Source organism: Bos indicus, chromosome 14 (genome assembly GCF_029378745.1).
Source record: "Bos indicus isolate NIAB-ARS_2022 breed Sahiwal x Tharparkar chromosome 14, NIAB-ARS_B.indTharparkar_mat_pri_1.0, whole genome shotgun sequence".
Taxonomy (NCBI): domain Eukaryota; kingdom Metazoa; phylum Chordata; class Mammalia; order Artiodactyla; family Bovidae; genus Bos; species Bos indicus.
Window position 1 is genome coordinate 2965158 of NC_091773.1, and position 23193 is coordinate 2988350.

The 23193-nt window shown below is 47.0% G+C and overlaps 1 protein-coding gene across 16 annotated transcripts in view; it reads left to right on the forward strand.

The window, feature by feature from the left end:
- Positions 1-3160: 3160 nt before the first annotated feature.
- PTK2 (protein tyrosine kinase 2) overlaps positions 3161-23193 on the forward strand; it is a 192948-nt gene continuing 172915 nt past the window's right edge. For 12 of the 16 annotated variants that reach the window (XM_070802371.1, XM_070802383.1, XM_070802385.1 and 9 more), the window contains exon 1: positions 3167-3300. The gene's annotated coding sequence lies outside the window, so the exon portion shown is untranslated. Of the gene's footprint in view, positions 3301-22600; positions 22620-23193 lie in introns of those variants that run through there. The other 4 variants (XM_070802373.1, XM_070802382.1, XM_070802389.1 and 1 more) reach the window with 3 other exon arrangements.

A 23193-nucleotide genomic window follows, 5' to 3' on the forward strand; every position in this document is an offset into this window, starting at 1 on the left:
GTCAGCGCTTGGCCCATCTGGCACAGTGCAGAAAGGGAGAAGCCAAATGGCATTCTGTATTTTGTTTTTTGTACAGGGCCGAGTGCAGCAGAGGCTCGCGGGGCGAGGGAGGAGCACAGACTTCACAGTTGGACAGATTGGGGCTTTGAATTCCAGCCGTGCTGTTTGTCTGATGGCTTCGCTTTTTTTCTGAGCCACAGTTTTCACATCAATAAAATGGGGATGATGATCACAGCATCCATGGGGCAGAGTTGCTAGGAGGTTTGGAGAGTGTCTACAGGATCTGACTCACAGAGCCCAAGTACAGTTGACCTTTGGCAACATTATGCTCTGTGGGGTCCTTTGGGTATCCTGTCTGTGATCAAGATTGGTAATCTGTACATTGATGCTGCAGCTAAGCAAGAACACTCGCTGAGGGTATACAATGCCAAGCACTTTGCTGAATGTTTTACAGGATGGTCCATTTGCTCCCCATCCTTTGTAAGCCCCGGTTACAGAGGAGTGAGGCTCAGAGATGCTATGCAACCTACGGCATCAGACGCTGGTGAACTTGAGCCTGGGTCAGCTCTGTTGTTCCTCCATCTCCAGAGGTTGAGCACTTAGGCACCGCAGGTATGCTCCAGGGATAAGAAGCGTCTGTTAGACAGTGCGTTCCTCACTATTTACCTTCCTCCTTTTGTACCTCTTTGCCCTTCTTATTTGCATTGCTTCTTCCTCTCACCCTTTCCCTATTTTCTTTATTAAGTGAGAGTTAAACATCAAGTTCAAACATATCATGATAAAGTTGAGGAAACAAAGTATCAGTTGTCTATGGCTGTGTAACAAAATGAGAGACTTAAAACCACAATATTTTATTTTATTGGCTTATAACTGTCTGGCTAGGCAGTCTGGGTGCAGCTGGAAGTTCTAGGTTTCTCTGGGTCTCAGGTGGCTGCAGTTGTCAGACAGCTTCTCTGGGGCTGGGTGGCCCAGTGCAGCGTCATTCATCTTCCTGGTGGTTGGCAGCCTGTTGGCCTGGGTGCCTCAGTCACCACTCAGTAGGCACACTTGGGCTTAAGACAGTGAAAACTGCATGGCCCCTTGAGGCTTCAGCTCAGAAATCATACATCACCTGTGACACATTTTAGTGGTCAAAGCAAGTTAACAAGATCGGTCCAAATGCATGCATGCTCAGTCGCTTGTCGTGTCCGACTCTTTGCGACCCTATGGATTGTATCTTGCTGTGCTCCTCTGTCCAGGGGATTCTCCAGGTAAGAATACTGGAATGAGTTGCCATGCCTTCCTCCAGTGGATCTTCCTGACCCAGGGATCGAACCCGTGTCTCTTATGTCTCCTACATCGGTAGGCGGGTTCTTTACCACTAGTACCACCTGAAAAAGTAGATTCCACTTCTTTCAGGGAGAAGTATAAAAAATTTGGTGCCCATTTTTAGTCTACACACTAAGCACAATCCCCCAAAGATATCATTAATATAACTCCTTTTTGTCCTTCAGTCCTCTTCTATTCTCATTCCATCCTTATACTTCTGAAAATAATTCCTTACTTCACACCACGCAAAGCTTCATTCACCACTCAACAAATATTTTATTATGTGCCAGGGTCCCAGAAGTGAACAAAACAAATCCGCTCTAGAGAATCTACTATTCTAGTGGAGGGAGGAGACAATGCAGAAATAAGTAAGCACACACTGTAGGGCTGTGATGTCCAAAGCACAGAGCACATGAGGCGGTAGAGCCTGTGTGTCAAAGGGTGGGGGGTGGTGGGTGGTTCCTATTACAGAGAGAGAGGGTTGACATCTAATGAGGTGACATCTGAGCCTAAAGGAAGTGAGGGAGTAAGATCCAAGCAGAGGGGAAGATTTCCAAGTAGAGCAAACAGCCAGTGCAAAGGCCCTGGGGCTAACATCAAGAGACACCATTTCTTAAGATCTTAAATGTAGTTTTAAAAAAACCTTACATATTCACGAAAGAACGATAAAAGGAAACGTTTAAAAATTGCAGAACTCTTGCTAAGCGAAAGCATTTTATTCTACCTGATTTAGTGATAACGGGATTACAGCTTCTCAGAAGGGAACAGAGGGTCACCTCTCTGAGCTTCAGGGAGTTCACCTTTCAAAAGGAGAACTGTGTGCCTATCCCGCCTCTCGCCTTGTGGCGGGGATCAAAGGGACACTATGAAAAATGAAAGTTGCTCTGCTTCTGGTTTCGTTTCCTACCGCAAGGGTGCCCGTGATTTTTTTTTTTTTAAAGAACACAAATCAGATTATCACTTCCGCTTAAAATCTTCCAAAGGATCCCTGCTGCCTAAAGTATAGGAGATCCAGGTACCTGAGCAAGATTGCGAGGCTCCTAGCCATCTGCATTTCTTACCCAGCACCCCCACCCCGCCACTCCACACCCCCGTCGTACTCCTGGCAAAACCTGCTCTCATCGCAGCTGCCTCCCTGCCATCCCCTCGTGAGTCTCAAGCCTCAGCCCCTCGGGGACCCGCGCCATCGGGGTTCCGGGCCCAGGTCAGCGCCCCGCGGGTGCTCAGGCAGAGGTCCACCTTCCAAGATCAAACCTGGGTCCGCCCAGCACTAGCTCTGACGCCCCTGAACCCGCTCCCTCTCTGCAAAGGGTCCCCAGTAGGGTGGGCGTGAAGCCTGGAGGGGACCCGGGCCGGCGCGGGCACACAGCGGGGCTCCACACCCGTGCCTCGGCCCCTGGGGACCGGCTGTGGGGCTGCCGACCGGGGGAGCGGTGCCTCCAGAAGGGCTGCGTCTGGGGCTCCGGGCAGGGAAAGGGTGCGAGGGCTCCCCCGTAGTCCCCTCAACTCCGTCGGCCCAGAGCTGCTGCCTCGGGGCGTCCGCTTGGCCGGGTGCCGCTCCCGCCCCCAGCCAGGGCTTCCCCCGGGGCTGCCGTTCGGGGCCGCAGCCACGCCCGCGGCCGCCCGCAGCCCGGCTCCGGCGTCTCCCCAGCGCGAGCCCGGTGGGTCGAGCCCGGCCGCGCGCTGGGCATGCGCGGGCCGCGGCGCGCATGCGCGGTACTCCCGGGAGGCGGAAGCTCGGGGCAGGGACGCGGCCGAGCGCGCGCAGCGGCGGGGGTGGGGCGGGGGCGCGCCTCAGCCGGCCGCCGCGCACGCGCGGCCCGCGCCGACGCAGCACGGCCCCGAGGGCGCGAGCCCGCCGCCGCCGCCGCCGCCGCCGGGCCGGGACCGCTGTGCGCCCGCGGCGTGAGGCGTGGGAGGGAGCGCGGCCCGTCAGCCGCGGCGCCGCCCGGTCGTCGTCCGCTTTCGCCTGCCGGCACCGCCGCGGTCGGAGTGAGTGAGGGGCCCGGGCCGGGGCCGGGGCGTGGGGCCGACTCGCGGAGCTGCTGGTTGGCAGGGCGGCGGCCCCAGGGCTGAGGGGCCGAGCGGGGCCGGACCGCCCTGTCCCGGCGGCGGGTGCGGCGGGGACAGGCCCCTCCCGCGCCGGCCAAGGCCCGGGGAGGCAGGGGCGTGAGGGAAGCCGGGGCGCCCCGGCGGGCCGAGGGGTGCGGGGCCCGGACAGTCTGAGGGTCTCCAGGCCAGGGGCTGGTGGGGGAGGCCGGGGGCTCCGGGAAGCATGGGCTCTGGGGGGGCGCAAGGAGGCCGGGGGTCCGCGGGCTCGAGAGTCCGAGGGTCTGGAGGCCGTGCGGGCTCGGGAAGGGAGGCCGGCTGGCCTGTGCCGGAGCGGGCCGAGGGCCTCCACAACAAAAGGGCCGGGAGAGGACTCGGCCGGGGCCGGGCCGGGCGGGCCTCGAGCCCGCGTGCGGGGCGGCCGGCCGCCCGCGGCCCCGCGGCCCGCGCTCAAGTTTTCTGCCGCCCGGAGCTTTTCCGGCGGCCGCCGTAGACCTGGCCGGACTCGCTGCGCTTCCCAAGTTTCCTCCTCTTCCCGCCCCAGCCCCCAACTCCGCTGCGAGCTGGCTCTGTCTCTGTGTCTCTCTCCGGGTCCTTCCCTAGCACCTCTTTCTTCCTCAGAGGAGGATGGATGTGTGTGTGTGTGTACGTGTACGCTGCTATTAATACTTGGTTTTATTTGACTGCAGCATTTTGTAGCTTAATGCACTAAGGGTAAAGGTTTTTTCCTGTTGTTGATGTTGTTTTTTGAGCCATTTCAGCAGTCTTCTTGTTCAGTTAGCCTGCAGCTGGGTTTTTGGCAGTGAGACTAACATAATAGTAATATTGTGGTAATATGGGAACCGCTTGAAATACGGTCAAGTTGAAGGCTGTGTCAGAGTTTGAGAATCTGCACTTATCTGAATCTGCACGACCATCATTGGGATTCTTACTTAGGATGTAAACTTCTTCGTGGTTGGAAAAACAGGCCATCACTGTTCGAGATGAAATACCAGAGCCTCACCCTTAAAACTTTTTGTCAAACGGGTAATGAAAATAAGTCTCTTCTTTGAAATGACGCAGCCAAGCCCTCAGGTTAGTCGTCCTGTCTTTTGACAACCTCTGAAAAGCGGGAGGAAAGTATGTGGATGACGTGATTTAAGGTTCACAGTAAGTTAGCATTCAGCTTACTTTGTTGAGCTGTAGTCTGGATAATATTTTGGTCCAATTGTGCTGTTCAGTTAATTTTTAAAACCCTGTAGTATTTAAACACATGAAACTTTGAAAGGAAGTTTGTGTTTCAACTTTCAATTCATAAAAATACTGTCTCAGTATCTTTATGAGTATATAGTTTCATGTTTTTGGCTGTCTTTGGAGGGGAAAAGCTAGGCAAGTTTACCATTAGCATCTTCTGAACACTCATGTACTAAAGATAAATATTATAGATTCTTCTCGAGAATTTTTCAGGTCATTATCAAATAATCCAGTTTAATGATGAGCACCGGAAAATACTGTTTAAAACACATGTTCCATTTTAAACGCGCCCGCACATAACACTTAAGGAAAGGACTAAACAGAAGGACTTGTACATCATTCAGAGGTGATGCATTGAGGAGCAAGTGCTTGGCTAAATAAAGACCCTGCATCCAAAACTTAGTATTTATGAAGCTGAGGCCGTGGGTCCCCGAAAGTGAGTCATGAAGTGTTAGATCAGGAGTGATGTTCCACTAGTGTAATGGTCTAAAGTGTCTGGGAAAGGTGGGAGTTAGGAGTAGCAGTAAGGGTCATGAAAATGTTATTAGTGAGTAGTGAAAGTCGCTCAGTTGCGACCCCACGGGCTATACAGCCCATGAAATTCTCCAGGCCAGAACACTGGAGTGGTGGCCTTTTCCTTCTCTAGGGGATCTTCCCTACCCAGGGATTGAACCCCAGTCTTCTGCATTGTGGGTGGATTCTTTACCAGCTGAGCCACAAGGGAAGCCCAAGAACACTGGAATGGGTAGCCTGTCCTTTCTCCAGCAGATCTTCTTGATCCAGGAATCGCACCAAGGTCTTCTGCATTGCAAGTGGATTCTTTACCAACTGAGCTATCAGGGAAGCCCAGTTTAGTTTTTAACGAAACTCATTTCTGTAACGCTGTGTCCTTTGTTGGAAAGTACAGACATTAATGTTCCAATTCTCAAAACTAGGTTCTTCAGCTAGATAACTTTTCTTACTAGAAGGTTGGCAAAATTGTCTAAATAACAAAATTGTATTGTTAAAGCCTACCCTTTTAAGAGAAATACTGGTGAGTTCCCTCAGAAGAAATTACTCTGTTGTATTTTGTGATACATATGTAGTCTGTGATGTAATAAAGTGGTATGGATAGTAAAAGAAAACTTTGAAAGTTACTGTCTTTGCATGTTATTTTGAATTAGGGAGGTGGGATCTTAGCTCATATCTCTAAAGGTTTTATGGAAACCTTTTTTCATGTACTTTGAGGTGTCTTAATTTTCAAAAAAATAATTAAATATTGTTTTAAGGATAACAAAAGATGCAATTCAAGTAGCTAATACAATATATAAATCTTTAACTTTTAAAATAAAACATTTTCAGTTTAGATATATTTTCATCTAGAATAAATCTGGTTTTAAATTTCAGTGGCATGAAAAGTTCTATTATTTTTTATTACTGTAGCTTTATAGTATAGTCTGAAGTCAGGAAGCCTGATTCCTCCAACTCTGTTTTTCTTTCTCAAGATTGCTTTGGCTACTTGAGGTCTTTTGTATTTCCATACAGATTTTTAGAATTTTTGTTGTTATTTTTGTTCTAGATCTGCAAAAAATGCCATTGGTAAAACGTTCTGTTATTTTTATCATATTTGTGAAATGAGGTTTTTTTTTTTTTTTCTGGCTAGTAAATCAGAAAAATTTAGTTTCTGAAGTACTTTACTTTGCCTTAATGCTCTAGTTTAAGAACATATTTTCATTAGTTTTCCCCTTACTAAAATCCCTTAAATAATTAGCAAGAAATTACTGTAGGAATCTTTGAGAATTTTCAATGCCATCTGTATAGATTATTTAAAATGTTCGCGTAAGAAAGTTTGGGCAAAGCAAATGGCCTTACTTGAGTCGATAGTACTAAGCTCCAAGAAGTTTATGTACGCACAGAAAGCTTCAGATGCTGCATTGCTCACCCGTCCTCAGAAGGACCCTGGGTGAGGGAGGTGGGGGGAGAGCAGGTGTGGGTCCCCTTGGGCCACCTGTGTTTTTCTCGCTCACCCAGCCACGTTCAGGAGTTAGGGTTTTTTTCCCCCTTCTTTTCAGTGTTTGCTGCTGCTGCTGTGTTGCTTCAGCCGTGTCCAACTCTGTGTGACCCCGTAGACGGTAGCCCACCAGGCTCCCCCATCCCTAGGATTCTCCAGGCAAGAAAACTGGAGTGGGTTGCCATTTCCTTCTCCAATGCGTGAAAGTGAAGTCCCTCAGTCATGTCTGACTCTTCGAGACCCCATGGACTGAAGCCTACCAGGCTCCTCCGTCCATGGGATTTTCCAGGCAAGAGTACTGGAGTGGGGTGCCGTTGCCTTCTCCATTTTCAGTGTTTACTAGTGGATTTATTTGAGTCTTTTATTGCTTTTTCTCTCTACTGACATTTTGGCAGATTTTTTTTTTCCCCTTTTTTTCATGACTACCAAAAGACAACTCAATGCAAGAGAAATGAAATTCATGTCTACCAGTTTCTGGTATTAATTTCTAGGAATTCTGCCAAATCTTACCATTTAGAATTACACAAGTGTGTTTCTGATTGGAAATCTGTAGAGGAACCCCCTCTGTTCATAGCTATAACAATTGCATTTTTTTTTTTTTTGATTAGGCTCAATGATGGAAATAAAATTCAGATGCACAAATACAGTTACAATTTCAGTTTAAATAGAATTTTTAGGGAGTTGCCTAGTGGTCTAGTGGTTAGGACTCCATGCTTTCACTGCAGAATACCTGGGTTCAGTCCCTGGTCAGGGAACTAAGATACTGCAAGCTACATGGTGTGGCCAAAAAAAAAAAAAAGGAATATTTTAGCAAAACTGTTAAGTCTAGTGTGCTTTGCGTAAACACTAATGAAGTGATTTATAGACAGAAGTAGGAAGTGTTTCCCCAAGTGGCACCGTCGCCACTCTTCAGCAGTTGGAAACCTCAGAGGGAAACGCTAGTGGCATCACCACAAGGACATGAAGGATGTGCAGGCTTTTGCTTACACACTTTGCATTTAACTGAAGCGGCCCTACCTAAATCTTACTTACATACCTTGCCGTGTACTGTAAACTCATTTTTCAGATCCAGAAGAATGACTTAAGTTATATATTTGAATATTATCAGTGAGAGGGGGAGAACATCTCTGGGCACCTGGTGGGTGCCCATGTTGTTGGTGGGTGTCACTGCCTTTTTATAGATGAGTTAAGTACTGGAGAAGCTCTGCCCTGTAAGCTGCACGTGTTAGATGCCGTGTGCCAGGGCAGAGCCAAGTGCTGTAGTGCTCTATCTGCTTTATTCCTTGAGAAAACTAGAGCGGTACTTGGGTCTGCAGCTTCCTTTTGCAGATGAAACAGTGGAAGCCTAGAGGTACAGTCGCTCATTGTGGGTCTTCAGCCCACAGGGGTGGACCCAGCTTGGCTGGACCTGGGGGACTGCAGTGTGAGCTCCTGACAGCCTGCGTGCAGCCTCCCTGGTGGGAAGAGCAGCAGCCAGTAAAACTCTAACCCGGTCTCCTGCGGTGGGAGTAAATAGAGTGCTAGTGTAATGACCACGTCTGGGAAAGTCTAGGTAATTATATTTTCACTTGAACCTGACACTTTGGATTATGAAGTGCTCATCTGGTTAACATAGTGTAAGTAACCATTTTGATGAATATACCAAGATTGTTTCATTATTTGACATCTGTTTAGAATCTGGTAGATAAAATGTATAATGCATGATGCAGTGACCGATCCTTCTTATTTATCAAAGGATGTGCGTTAGTAACCTCCACGTTTACAGTTTTTTCACTGGTGACTTTTTTGAAGGGTGGGTGTTGTTTGAAGACAGTTTTGTGGGAAGCAAGGGGTATGTAAGGGAAAAACAAATTGCACATTTCTCACACAGGTATGAGCCCCTTGTGGTAATCCTGGTATTTATAATCTCTGACACACTGCTGCTCTATAAATGTTTCTGAAATTAATGTGCTCATTCTCACCAACTTAGAATTTTCCATTCTTCTTTTAAGAGTCGGCACATACTCTGCTCCTTTATTTGGGGCCTGTGAACCAAAACCAAGGGTTAGAAGGACCTAAGCTTTCCTGTCTGTGGGCTCTCTGTGCCTGGAATCTCCTTTCTGCCTCCATTGTCGATACTGAAAGTCCTGTAGCTTGGATTCTGCTGTGAGCCGTGGTGCTTGTGTCTACTGGTAACCAAAGCACCGTGTAATTGTCTTTGCTGGCCTGAAGGAAGAGCTTACAGTTGTACACATTATATATATTTAGTGGCTTGTGTGTCTTCTCATGAGAATTGAAGCACCATGAAGGCAGACACTTGGTTTTTCACACTGTTGGGTCACCAGTGCTCAGCACAATATTTATTGAGAAGAACTGAAACTTGTTAATAGTTGTGTGTGTGTGTTAGTCACTCAGTTGTGTCCCACTCTTTGCGACCCCATGGACTATACCTTGCCAGGCTTCTCTGTGCATGGAATTCTCCAGTCAAGAATGCTGGCGTGGGTTGCCATTCGGTTCTCCAGGGGATCTTCCCATCCTAGGGATCAAACCTGGGTCCTCCACATTGCAGGCGTATTCTTCACCACTGAGCCACCTGGGTTGGAGGACAGCTATTACATCAGCCAGTCATCTGTGGCTTTGCTTGCCTTGGTGAAGGACCTCCCTTTAAAACCATGTAAAACTCGATACTAGGGAAGAATTGGATTATCTTTGTTTCACTTCCGTCTGCTTTATTTTAGATTACTGCTATCATCATACTTGGACTAGGGAAAACATACTGCTGTTCCCCTTTACGTTTTTGAAGTGTTCTTTTATAGAAACTGATCCTGTATTAATTGATCTTGTGTTCATTAGGAGGCATCCTAAATTCTGCAGGCGTAGAAGACTACTCAAGGTGACACAGAATGAGTGGGGTTTATAAAAGCTCCTTGATTACTGGTCCAGAAGCTCTAGTGTGTCTTTTACTAATCAGCTGGATTCATTGGCTGCCGTACAAGAGTTTTACATTATGCCCTGAAACCATTTTTAAAAACCCATTTCCTGTTGCTGCCTGCCGGTTATATAGTATGCCAGCTTTTGCTTGCCATGACAGGTCCCTTACCTTTCGGTCATTTGGGGTGTCAGCATTTGGATAGCAGAGAGTAGTTTGTTCTGCTTCATCGAGTTCCCCCTTAGTCCCGCTGTACCGTGGGGGGAAACACACACTTGCAGGGTCTGGGGAGCTCCAGGTTGTTGGCAGTGCTTCTCAGGGTTGTCCCAGGTCAGAAGTGCAGAGGCTCCAGCCTGATTTCTGACCCACTGACTCCGGCTCTGGGGGCAGGGCCGGCTGTCAGTTCCAGCTTGCTGTGCTTTCGGTGCGTGCTGTTTGTGAACCACTGCCTTAGAGGGCTTAAGAGAAACACAAGTTGTAGCAGGCAAACATAAGCCATAAATGGCAGAGGTATGTATGAGTATGGTCTCTTTGACCTCTTTAGATTTGCTAACAAGGTTGTTTTCCGAACAGTACTCTTATATATGTTTTTGGAGTCTTGAGAAGACCTCATAGTTCCTTTTGTGTAGAGATTTTGAAGGTTTTCTGCTGAGCCCACTCAGTTCTTTTGAATCCTTGTGTGGATTTTAAATGAACAATCTCGTGTTGCAGTAGCAGTTTGTATGGCTCCTGGACTTGTGGCTTTTGGCAAATAGCAGGGGAGTGTGTGCATGTGAGTGTGAAGGCTCACGTTCCTTGGTGGTTTTGTTTTGGTGCTGAAGAACTGGCTAGCTTTTGCTAGAATCAGGGTGATTGCCAAGTCTTGGGGTGACTGATGAAGTGGTATTGTGTGAATTGATTCTATGCCTAGCATTACATTTGTACCTGAATTTCATGAATTTGGTTTTGCCTCTCTTTTTTCTTGAGAGGCAGCCTGAGTAAAAGTTAGTGTACCACCGTGGGATCGACCCTGGGCCTTGTGCAGAGTTAGATGCATGTGTTGGTAAATAGCATATTGTCAGCCTGGGAACAAGGATTCTCTGTTGTCTTTTCTCGTGCTACGTGGTCGGTCAGTAATTGTGTAATGATGGAAGGAGGGTACCTCCTGCTGGGGTCCTGGGAGGAGTCAGTCACCCAGACTAAACCAAGTAGCTCTGTTGTGGGGGCTTTGTGGGAAGGGGGTCTGTAACTGTGAAAGTTGTTACAGAGGTAGAGAAGCACTTATCAAAGGCGATGGAATTAAATGTAGTCTCAGAACACTGAGGAGGTTGTTTGCATGTGAGTTCTGTCCCCTCCCTGATCTTTCAGTCAGCTGTGCAGCTCCATGAAGGCAAAAATAATAGAAATGAGCTGGTGGAGAGAGCTCTTTGGAACAATCTCTGTCTCCTTAAAATTGGCCAAGTGAAATTAAAGTTCTCGTTAGTAGTCTCCCATTAATGTGACTCTGGTTAAATGTACAGCTGCCCGCTCCTGGGTATCCGAGGGGTTGGGAGCAGGACCTTCCTTGGATACCAGGTTCCTTGGGTGCTCAAGTCCCGTATATACAACTGTGCACACCGTCCTGTGTACTTTATAAACGTCTCTAGATGACTTACAGTACCTGGCACAGTGGAATGCTGTGTAAATTGCTGCCAGTGCGGCAAGTTCAAGTTTCCCTGTTTGGAACTTTCTGGGCTTTTCCCCAGTGTTTTCAGCCTCACATGGAGGACCTGAGGTTGTGGAGAGCTGACTGCCCTTGGCATGCCTGGCTGAGAGCAGCTTCTCAGTGGGTGTCCGTGGATGGCCCTCCTGGGCCCCTGAGCAGCCTCCCCTCTGATGACAGCGTGGGCTCCTGCCGGCTCCCCTACCCGCCTCTCCTGGTGGCTTCTGCAATATTACCGCCTTGTGGTTTTAAACAGCCTTTTCCTGGTTATAATGAGGTTACACATCTTTCTATACATTTACCGGCCATTTGGATTCACTGTTTTGTGAAGTGCCTGTATTTTTATATTAGTTTTAAAAAATTTATTCATAGACTTTTTTATATGTTCAGGACACAGGTCCTTTGTTGGTTATATATTTTTCCACTTTCTCTCCCCACTTTGTTGTGCAGTTTCACTGACACAGTGGGTTTTCTTTCTTTTTTTCTTTTTGTCTTTTGAATGAAGAGAAGTTCTTTTTACTTTTATTTTTTGGCCGCACCACACGACTTGTGGAATCTTAGTTCCCCGACCAGGACTTGAACCCCGGCCTTTGGCATTGAAATCGCAGAGTCCTAACTACTGGACTGCTGGGAAAGTCCTCAGACATTCTTAAGTTTATTGTGGTTAAGTTTATTACTGGGAATTATACTTAATTCCCAGTGATCAAGTTAAAATGTGAGTTTTCAATTTTATTTTAAAAACTTTGTGGAAGTTTTCAGACATATGCAAAAACAATGTTGTAATGATCTCTCCATGTTCATTACCACGTTTAATGATGGTCTTCATTAAGATTGTTAACTCGATCGGTGGTACTGGTTTACATTTAAAAGACATGAAGGAACTTGCTTTGAACACATATGCTTATGTTGGCCAGATATCATGGCTCTTGCTGAAATGTGACATAACAATTTATGACACATTTCTTTTGGAACAGAAAGGGATCAAGTGTCACTGTACAGCTTTTTAAAGTTGGTGATGCTCAGAGGCATCTAATAGTCCTAACCAGCTGGGTGTTAAGCAAGGCCGTGGATCTCTCCACAGCCTCAGAACCTGGGGTGGAATGGCCCCTCCTTCTTTCTTCCCTCCCTCCCTTTCTCTCTTTCTTTCTGTTTTTCTTGTACTTGAGTCAAAATACACGTCGCTTGCTTTGCAGTGTTCGTTTAATGCTCCTGATGGCAGTGTGTCTTTTTTTTTTTTTTAAAACTTAGTCATTAGGATCGAGAAGCAGCATGAAGCTTTAATAGAGCAAAACTCATCAGAGAAATGCGCTTAGTATGTTAGTCCTTTTCAGGAGATGCTTTTGTTAAACATTGAAGAGATAGAGAAGAACATGTGTGAGGTGTGAGTAAGCTGTAGACTAAGAGTGCTCTGACCTCCCAGAGAAAGGCGCCCGAGGCCACAGAGGTGCCGGCCGCTCTGGGGGAAGAGGCCGAGGCAGGAACATGTAGGCTCTGAGGGCATCTAGGCTTCTGTCTGTGCCCAGGACTCGGCCCTGCTGTTGTGGTGCGAAAGCAGTCGTGAACTCTGGGCAAAGGGGTGAATGGTCTGTTTTCCAGTACAGTTTTATTTCTGGACCCTGAAATTTGAATTTCATGTCATTTCACATGCAACAAAATGTTATTACTCTTTTTTTAAAATTTAAGTTTACTTTTGGCTGTGTTGGGTTTTTGTTGCTGTGCAGGTTTTTCTGTTGTAGAGTGTGGGCTCTAGAGAACAGGCTCAGCGGTGTGACTCCCGGGCTCTAGGGTGCAGGCTCAGCGGTGTGACTCCCGGGCTCTAGGGTGCAGGCTCAGCGGTGTGACTCCCGGGCTCTAGAGAACAGGCTCAGTGGTGTGACTCCCGGGCTCTAGAGTGCAGGTTCAGTGGTTGTCACTCCTGGGCTTAGTTGCTCTGAAGTATGTGGGATCTTCCTGAATCAGGGATTGAACCCCCATCTCCTGCATTGGCAGGAGGATTCTTTACCACTTAGCTACTACGGAAGCCCGTTATTATTTTAATAATTTATTTAATCATACGCAGTTAAAAACCGTTCTTAACTCATGGGCCGTACAAAAACAAACGATGCAGCCACCCTGGTTTAGAGAAGAAAGCTAGCCTGGCAGCTGTGGGCCAGCTGCAACAATGGAGAATCCCCTCCCGCCCTGAGCCCACCTGTTCCCTACCACGGCCCCCTCTTTGTAAGCCTGTGTAGCCGTCTTCCTTCAGCCTCCTGAGCTACCACCTCCTTCTTCAAGCCCTGCTACCACTGTTATTTTACTCACCTTTATTTTCTTTGTCACTTGACCGTGACAGAAGATCTGAGAGCAAAATGTTCACTACTGTATCCCCAACGTTTAAAACAGCGGTCACTGAATGAATATTGCATTTATCATTTCTTTGTGTCAGTTTTGTTTGTGTTGAACTCTCTACTAGGGAATCACACTGCATTTGTTTTTCTGCGACTGGCCTTCTTTCCGCTCAGCACTGTGGTTAAGACCTGTTGGAGGGCTGTCCGTGGTCAGTGTTGGTTCACTTTCTCTGTTGTGTAATGTGGTCTCCAGTTGATGGGCATTTGGATTGTTTCCAGCCTCTACTGCCCACGTGCGTGGATGTCTCGCCTGCCCACGTGGGGTGTGATGCCGGTTCTGGCTGGCCAGCCTTCAGCTTGCCTGCTTCCTGCCAGATTGCTCTCAGGGTACCCTGCCAACTCGCATCCCACTGATGCAGGGAGGTGACTCCTGGCTGCTCTGCATTCTTGGCAGTGCGCTGTAGCTGATTCTGCCTTCTTCAGTTTTGCCGTTCTGGTAGTTATGTAATAGTGTCTGTTTGTGGCTTTACATTAAATTTCTCTTTGTACTAATTAGGTTAATAATCTTTTAATATATTGGTTATATCTCTTTCTTATGAAGAGAAGACATTGGCCTGATTTTCTTCTTACGTTTTTCTTATTGACTAGTAGCTGTTTTACATGTGTGGATTACTGTCCTTTGTCACTGTAAGTTGTGAATATATTTTTCCAGTTTGTGTTTTATCCTTTTGAGATGTCTTGGAACTAAGGTTCTTAATTTTAACATCGTTGATTCTATCAGTCTTTTTCTTTATGATTAGTTTTTTTGTCTTATTTAAGGAATTTTTCTTTACTGAAGGGTTACAGTTTGATATGAGATATTTTTATTATTTATTCATAAAGCATGTATTGTTCCATTCAGTAAATATGTTTGATATTTAGGTGTTTTTTCTTTTTTTTTTTTTGGCCATGCCACACGTCTTGTGGGATGTTAGCTCCTCCACCAAGGATGCAGCCGAGGCCCTTGGCAGTGAAGGTGCCAAGTCCTAGCTGCTGGACCACCAGGGAAGTCCCTGTGTTTTCTGACTTCCATAAAGATTCCTTTGATAACTTATAATTTATTTTAGTGTTTGATAAATTCCAAATGAATGACTGTTCTTTGATGTACCTTGCTGTGATTTATTTCTAAAATGGGACTGTAGTAAGAAAATGTGTTCTGTATGGAACCATGTCTTTGAAATTAATGTTATCTTTAATAGATCCATGTGTGCGCTCAGTTGCTTAAATCATGTCTGACTCTCGGTGACCCCGTGGATTGTAGCCCCCAGGCCCCTCTGTCCATGGGATTCTCCAGGCAAGAACACTTGCGTGGTTGCCATGCCCTCCTCCAGGGGGGTCTTCCCCACCCAGGGGTCGAACCTGTGTCTCCTGTCTCCCACTCACGCCACCTGGGAAGCCCAAAATCCTAGTTCAGTTTGGCTGTATCTTGACCCTAACTCTCAAAGTTCTGGACACTTAGGTACATCTCACTTTTGAAAACTCTGGAAACACTTGTTTTATTTCCAGCCTGAAGTCGAGGTGTTAGTGCACGGTAGCAGCTCTTGGACTCTGAAGCTTGAGGACAGGTGACTGCCTCGACTGCCAGTTTGTTTCAGCTTAGCCGAGCGGCGGGGGTTCACGCTGTGCCTGCAGCTGCTTCCTTTCAGTGGCATTTGTTAATTAAGCTGTTTAATTTTACCTTCTCAAGACTGAAAGAAAGAAAAGGAAGAAAATTTTAGTTTGTGGTTATAGCAGGGTCTTTTAGCCAAGTGCTTACTTTGGGTATTCATTTCATTTTTGTTTACAAAAAGTAGCATTGACTTGAAAAGTATCAAAATTAAATAATAGGTCAGAAGTTAAATTTTATTCCTCCCCTAATGTCTCAGGTATTGGCAGCTGAGAGGTTTAGGCATCATGGTTTGTGTAGAGAGGCAGCTCTTTTAGCAGGAGTCTCTCATCTGGGAAGCAGAAAGGCCTGGGTTCAAATGTTACCCCTATGCCTTTTGTCCTGTGACTTTTGACTAGTTGTTTAGTTTGTCAGAGTCTCAGTTTCAGATAGCCCTTATCTATAAAGTCTAGTGTCTATAATCTCTGCCTTTGCGGGTATGTGTGCGGCTACTTTGTAAAGTGAGGCAAATGTCAAGTGCCAGGATCAGGGTCTTTTTCAGACTTACATAGTGCTGGATCACTACAGGCCTAGCCTTTCCACTCACATGTTTCCCTGGCTGCTTCTTGAACGGGTCAGTTGAACTCATTCATTTGTTTAGCATTTGTGAACCCCTGCCTGTGCCTCGTGCAGCACTGAGCCCTGGTGATGCAGGCGGGTGGCGTGGGGCGGGCTCAGGTCAGCGATGGGCACGGCCGGTGCTCCGAGGGTCGAGGATGCGGCCCCAGTGCCGGTGAGGCTCCGGTGTCGGCAGACTTCTCTGTTCAAGGCCAGGCAGTGGATGCCTCAGGCTTTGCAGGCCACAGATGGCCTGCCACATATTTCTTGAATTTTCCTCTTACAAAGGTAAAAAATACATTCTTAGCGCAGGGACCTTACAAAACCTGGCTGTGGACCAGATGCATTGGCCTCTGCAGGTGTCTGAAAGGATCTGTAGGAGTTCAGTGGAAAGTGGGAAGCAGGAGCGCCCTGTGCAGAGGCGTGGAGGTGTGAGGGCCGCAGGGGTGGAGTGGGCTGTTCCTGTCAGATCTGGAGCTCAGCACGGGCTGGGGAGGAGGGCGGTGAGCTTGGTGTGGAAGGCAGGATGTTTGCACTTGCTTCTGATCCAGAGCAGATGTGTGGGGCCGGAGGAGGCTGGGACGGGATGAGCGCTGTGGCCCTACAGAGATGTGCTCTGGAGGGGAGGCAGGAAGCAGGCGCTTGTCACTCAGGAAATGGCTGCCCAGCTGGCTCACTTGGAGGGGAACCGGCGGAGGGCAGGGTTCAGTTTCAGTCTGCGCTCCTTTGATCATATAATGATGTGGTACAAATAAGTGAGGAAAGCCTCGATCAAGGGTGCAGCTGAGTAGCTGGAGAGAAGGGGGTGATTTGAAGCCGTTTTCTGAGTTAATCTCTGGGTCCTGACCAGGCGCATGGCGTGGCCGGGCGGCAAGAGGGGTCCCAGGTAACTCTCCTGAGGTGACCCGCTCATGAAGCTCTGTTTGCTCTGAAATACGAGCAGCCGCGGTAGCTTTGAGGAGGAAACATTCTTTCCTGGGTCCATGAGCCCCAGAAATTAAGTTGTAAGCAGAATTGTGTGTTTTTCCCTGCAGAGAGAACTTCAGGGCTCTTGGATTACTGAGGAGGAGCCCAGCACCCAGGGGAGCCACTTCTTAATAGATTGTGTACATCTGGCGCTCCTCAAAGGTTTAGGCTAATCATCCGAATCATGGTTTTACTTTCCATGTAATGCATCGCAAACTGCCAGGTAAACCCCAAATGCATGCAGTCCCATTAGACTCCATATAGACCCATCTCAACTGGCTGTTAGAATGTTCCCCCACCTCTCCTCTCCTCCAGAGACAGACAGCAAGACATGTATTTGGTACATAGGAGGCCGACCAGGTGTGTGGGACTCTGACAGGCACAGAATGTTTTCAGCACGCTGTTGTAAGGTGGGCAGAGCTGAAGTTTACAGTTAGGCTTCTCTTCATAGTCACATGCCTGTGAGAGGTGGGCACGTGTCCCTTTTAAGTAGGATTTGCCATTACCAAAATTGAGGGTAGTTTCTACCTAGGAATGTGTGACCTCAGGCCCAGCTAAACTGCGGCAGCCTCATCAGGCAGGAGGTGCCGGGGCGCAGAGGTGACTTCCTGGGAGCTGTGTGTGGCCCTGGCCTTTCCTCTGGTGAAGTTCACCCTTTACTGTGTGAAGCCTAATTATCGTTAGACAAGTTAATTATTTCTGTCATGACTAGGGAGTTCAAGAAATTACTGCTTTTAGGGATACGATATATGTTGCAACCACATGTGGTATAATTTACCACAAAACTAGAAAATCAGAATTTCTGCTCCTAAGTGAAGATGTCTCCAAAAGTGTGCCACACTTGACACCTGTCCTAATGTTTTCCTTTGGAACTTGAATAAAGATCAGGAGTCATGCTGGGAGATAGCTCATTTTTAGAATCAGAATTTTAAAATATTTTGACAGGTTGTAATGAAGTGCTAAAATCATTAAGGTAAAATTAAAATTTATTAGGAATAAATGTAAAATGGTAGACTTAAATCAAAAAGAAAATCAACGGAGAAGGTTGAGGGTGGGTGAAATATGTCCTAACTGTTCCTGTGTGCAGAAGACGGGGTGGTGGAGGATGTTGGTTGACTAAAACCGGGATTGTCAAGCTTTTATGTGAATGGGCACATGAGAAATAGTTTAGGTTTTCCAGACTAATAGACAAAATCAAGGATATTATGTAAATACTTCTATAACAAGAGAGAACACAGAATTTTTTTCTTGGACAGAATCCAAATTATAAGTGCGCATGATTTTTTATGATATCGGTCCCCTGATGAGAGAATGGGATTCTCTTTCAGGGGCGGAAGTGGAGGGGGGGGGGGTAACACTTTTTTAAATTGAGTTTTAAAGCTAGTGCTGCCTGTCATCAGAGTCAGTCACACATGTTCGTCTCCTAATGCTGATCTAACAAGGAGGTATTTCATCTTTGAAAATGTCTTTATGCCGATCGGTGCTCTCAGATCCTGATACCGTGCAGGAGTATATCATTTTAATTGAGCATATTCATTACTTGGAAGGCATTTATAGAATTCTCTTAGATTCTTCTTGATATTTGCCTTTTAGCGTGTCGTCGTATTGCAGATTAATCACTTCCGGTTGATGGTTGGAAGGGGGGGCCTCAACTGCATAGTTAAATGGATTTTGAAATATGTAAATTTTCATTATACTTGCATCAAGGTTCAAAAAATGCTGCTGGAACTGTAGCTTAAACTCAGAAAATACATCTGCTGTGAATTTGTGTGGGAATGGAAATCTCACTTCTCATAACTTCTGGTAGCTTGGGGAGTGTGTAAAGAAGCGTGGTGTTCCTTGTGATTCAGATGTTGGCTGTCATTGAAATGACTTTACTGCAGTAGAAGGGCCTCATATAAGCAGCCTTGGAATTTTAGGTTGGGTTCATTAAGAAATGTTATCAAGTCTTTTGTGCATGCTAAATAGCTTCAGTCGTGTCCAACTCTGCGACCCCATGGCCTGTAGCCTGCCAGGCTTCTCTCTTCGTGGGATTCTCCAGGCAAGAATACTGGAGTGGGTTGCCATGCCCTCCTCCAGGGGATCTTCCTGATGCAGACATAACCTGTCTCTTAGGTTTCCTGCATTAGCAGGTGAGTTCTTTACCACTAGCGCCACCTGGGAAGCCCTTAGCCAGTCTTTAGTTAAAGCTAATTTCATTGACTGCAGTGTTCAGTAACAGTAGTAGTCGACGGAGGGTCTCTTTCAGAGCAATTTCAGTCATGCTTCTGAGGTCAACAAGTCACAACAAAACCTACCCCAAACTGCTAAACTGCTGTGTGGAAGGACAAGTCAGACTATTTCAGTGAACTTTGCTGTTGATGCTGCTGGTTCAGCAACACACAAGAGATTAGAAAACTTTGCACAGGGTACCTGCAGATGAAGAACCCAGTGAATAACTGTAGTTGAAATAACCATGTTTAAATGCTTTAAACATCCTAACGTTTTCACGATCTTTGTAAATTTGTCCAGCCAGCCCTTTTCCTGCTTCCCATGTACTTTCAGTCAGCATTTGTATTCTGCTTCAGGTAATACTAAATTTAGTGTTTTGTCCAGTTCTTTGAAAATATTCTCCCTTGTAGTCCACATACATTGTTCTTGGAAGCCAGTTCCTCAGGACCATCGACTCCTTGAGTAACATTTGTTGACAAGCAGCCAAGGAAAGCCCCCAGAGTTGTTTGCCTTGTTCTGTGACTGACTGTTGTTGCTGTTTCCTGCACCCTCAACTCTGAGCATCTGTTCTTACTGATAGTCCTGAGCAGGTTTTTTCTCAACACATTTCTCTGACCGTGCGAACATCGGTGTAAACCGAGGAGCCATCTAGGATTGTGAGCAGAGGCGTAGTGTGTCTGACTGAGATGCCGAGTCACCTACTGTGTTGAGAACAACCGCTGGGGTGGCTGGGGCAGGCGCAGGGGTCCTCTGTTCCGCGCTGTTCCTGCTCGGGTGAGTGATGACGGCAGCTCAGGTCGGCATAGTGCTGGTGGCCATGGCACCAAGGGCAGTTTCTGGGCATGTTCTGCAGGAAAAGCCGACAAGATTGGGTGGGGAGTGTGGGAGGAAGGGTCAGGGGTGGTGTCCACTGTTTGTGGCCTTGGCCGTTGGAAGGCAGGGCTCATAAACGTGGAGGACTGCACATGAGGTTCGTGAGGGAAGATCAGGCCTGAGCTCTGTTGGGCATTTTGAGCAGTTCCCTTGGGCAACCTTTCGCTTCTCTGAGCAGGCTTGCAGCTGGTCCCAGATCCAGTATATCTGTCAGGGTTTGGTCAGGAACTCAGAAGCCACTGTAGATGTTTTTTCAACATAGGAATTAGAAGCCATCACTTGTGTTGGAAGGGCTGGCAGGGTCAAAGGTCAGGGAAGCAGCCCTCACACTGAGTGCGTCCCCGGGTTCCTCCGGGCTCCGCGGTGATATGGACAGTTGGTGCTGCTGCCACTGAACTCAGTGTGTTGAGGCAGGTGGTTCTTGGGGTCTCTCTCTGGGGCAGCTGAAATTCTCCTTGGAACGTACCTGAGGTCTTGGCTGCCATATCAACCTGCAGCTATGCTCCTGCCCACAGCTGCCTCTGGGGAGTACTTTTCTCCTTCATCTTATCAGTCTTGCAAGAGTTTCCTCCAGCCCTGAATTGGGGCAGGAAGCAGTTCTGGCTTCTCTGTGGTGCTGGGATGCAGGGTGACAGCAGTCAGTCCAGGACGACAGCCAGGCAGCGGGTCTGAGCGAGAAACACACATTGTAGAGCTGTTGGCAGGAGACAGCACTTCTGTTCAGCTTGCCTGAGAGGTAAGCTCGGCCAGGAGGAGAAAGGACAGCGCCTTGGGGGCTCTAGAATGGACTGGTTAGAGTGAGCAGGAGCCATCTGAGCACTGAGAGGAAAGTGGGGCAGTCTGTTGGTGGTGTTGTGAGTGTTGGTTTTTCAGAACTTAGTAACTTCGCCTCTTATTTCCTGTTACTGTGTTCACTTAGTGCTTAGTACAGATGGATGGCAAACCCTGTGTTCAGCCCTGGCGCAGATGCCCGAGACATGGCATGCCCACCTGTGAGCAGCGCCACCGTGCAGTATTAGAGTATTTTTGGCTAGAAAATTAGTTTGAAGCGTAAAGAAGCTTTTGTTTGCCCAGATGATTTTCATAATATATTCACATTCTTTATATATTTTTGGTTTTTAGAAAGTTGGTTCTGACCTTTTTTTTTTTTTTTTTTTTTTTAAGAATACAGGTTCCAGCTTGCCTAAGTATGAAACTGTTGGTAGACTGAGCTTAGAGGAAGGGCGATGCACATGAAGAGGTTGTGTATTTTGGACATTGGAGACCTTCACAGTTAACTCACATTATTGCAGTGTTGTGGGTTAAGAAATGGTGGGTTTGGGCCTTATTTAACACTTAGCATCAAAAAGACCAATTCTCCTCCAGGGGTGCAGCCTATATGTTCGATTCGAGCCAACTAGAATTTGTCAGTGTCGTGTTGAATGTTACTGAGCTTTAGGAAGAATTCTCTGTCGTGGTTGCTTTGGAAAGCCCAGATCTTGTTCATTGTTTTAACAGTAAATTAATCTGATTACTTTGGGAAAGCACAATAGCACCATCAGTTTTAAGAGTGCTGGTAAGCTAGTTTTGAGCTTCCCTTGTGGCTCAAACGGTAAAGAACCTGCCTGAAGTGTAGGAGACCCAGGTTTGATCCCTGGGTCGGGAAGATCCCCTGGAGAAGGGAATGGCAACCCACGCCTGTATTCTTGCCTGGAGAATCCCACTGACAGAGGAACCTGGTGGGCTACAGTCCATGGGGTGGCAAAAAGTCAGACACGACTGAGTGACTAACACTTTCAAGCCAGCTAACGCTTGAATCCTGATTGCTCCCTTGCTTGCTGTGTGACCTGGAGAATTTAATTCGTTAAGACTTAGCTTTCTTATGTGTAAAATGGGAACACTGATAGTAACCAGTTAGGACTGTGAGGAGCTGGTACTTGCAAAATGCTCAGGAGAAAGGCTGAAACTAACTGTATGATGATCAGGCTTGATTCTGAGGCTTAGTGAGAGGTGGGTGTCAGAAAGCTGGCCAGGTTGGATTGTGCGTTGAAATGAGAACAAGATGAGCAGGGTGGTAGAAGGAAATATTTTACCTGTTATTGAAACGTAGGTTTAGAGTGTGTGACTGGTGGAAAATTTTAGTTCACATTGTTAGAAAGGGAAAGGGGTTCAGAGTATCCCAGGTGTCTGTTTATACCCATCTTAAAACACCTGTTCGTGCCAGAAAGGTGTAGCTTATCCACCTTACAGCCATCTTCAGGGACCTGGTAGTATATTTTATTATATAATGAGGCAAGTTTAGTTTCTCTTTATCTGTCTGGAGCAAAAGATTTTACTTATGCATTTTAATTATACAGCTTGGGAAATGTTTGATTTTCTGCTCTTATTGAACTAGTTCAATTTTTATGCTTATATTTTATCAGTTTTGTATGTTTGCTAAGATGCAGAGCTTCATATTCTTAATAAAGATAGATTAGCTCATGGGATAAATAGGAGTGGGGGCACACAGCGGGCGCTGAGTCGCTCACTACTAACATGACAAGTGAACAGCCCTCCGGTGATAAAATGGAATGTTGTTACCTACTTGAATTCTCCTTACAATGAAACAAAGAGCAGTTGTAAAGCACTCAAAAGTCAGTGCATCCATTCATTTATTCATGCATTGTCACTCAGGCATCAAGCATATGTTTATTGATTAAGTGCTCTAGGTGTTTGATACAGTGTATATTATCGGGGTATACAGTCGGGAACAAAAACCAGACCTACGGAGTAACTGGGATGTTTTGCCTTTCACAGCAAGGAGAAGAAAGACAGTTGCAGGAGACTTGCATTTTAATGAATGATGTTTTCAGGTTTGTACTCCTTTAACAGAAAAGAAGCACGCCCCACCCCACCCCGCCTCCCCACCCCGCAAAAAAAAAGAAAAAAAAAAAGCAGAGAGCTTCTAAAGAGCACATGGGTTTTTTTACCTCTTGCAACCAACTGGAATCAGAACTTCACTCTGGCTTTATTTAATAGTGCGTAGGTCCTGAGGCTGCAGAGTTGAAGGAGGCTGTGTTGCTCCTAGAATCTCGTATTTGAGTGGAGGGAGGGGCCGACACGTGGGGTCGGATTTGACATCCACACTAGTGGGTGACCCCTTGTGGCTCAGATGGTAAAGGGTCTGCCTGGGGTTCAATGCCTGGGTCAGGAAGATCCCCTGGAGAAGGGAATGCCAACCCACTCCAGTATCCTTGCCTGGACAATTCCATGGACAGAGGATCCTGGCAGGCTACAGTCCATCAGACTGTAGAGAAATCAGACACGACTGAGTGACTAACACACACGTGTTAAACCAGAAGCTACACCCCAAGGGTGCTTGGGCGCAGAACCGTGTCTCTGCTGTTCACTGATGTGTGCTCCAGTGCCTGGTGCTGTGCACGGCCC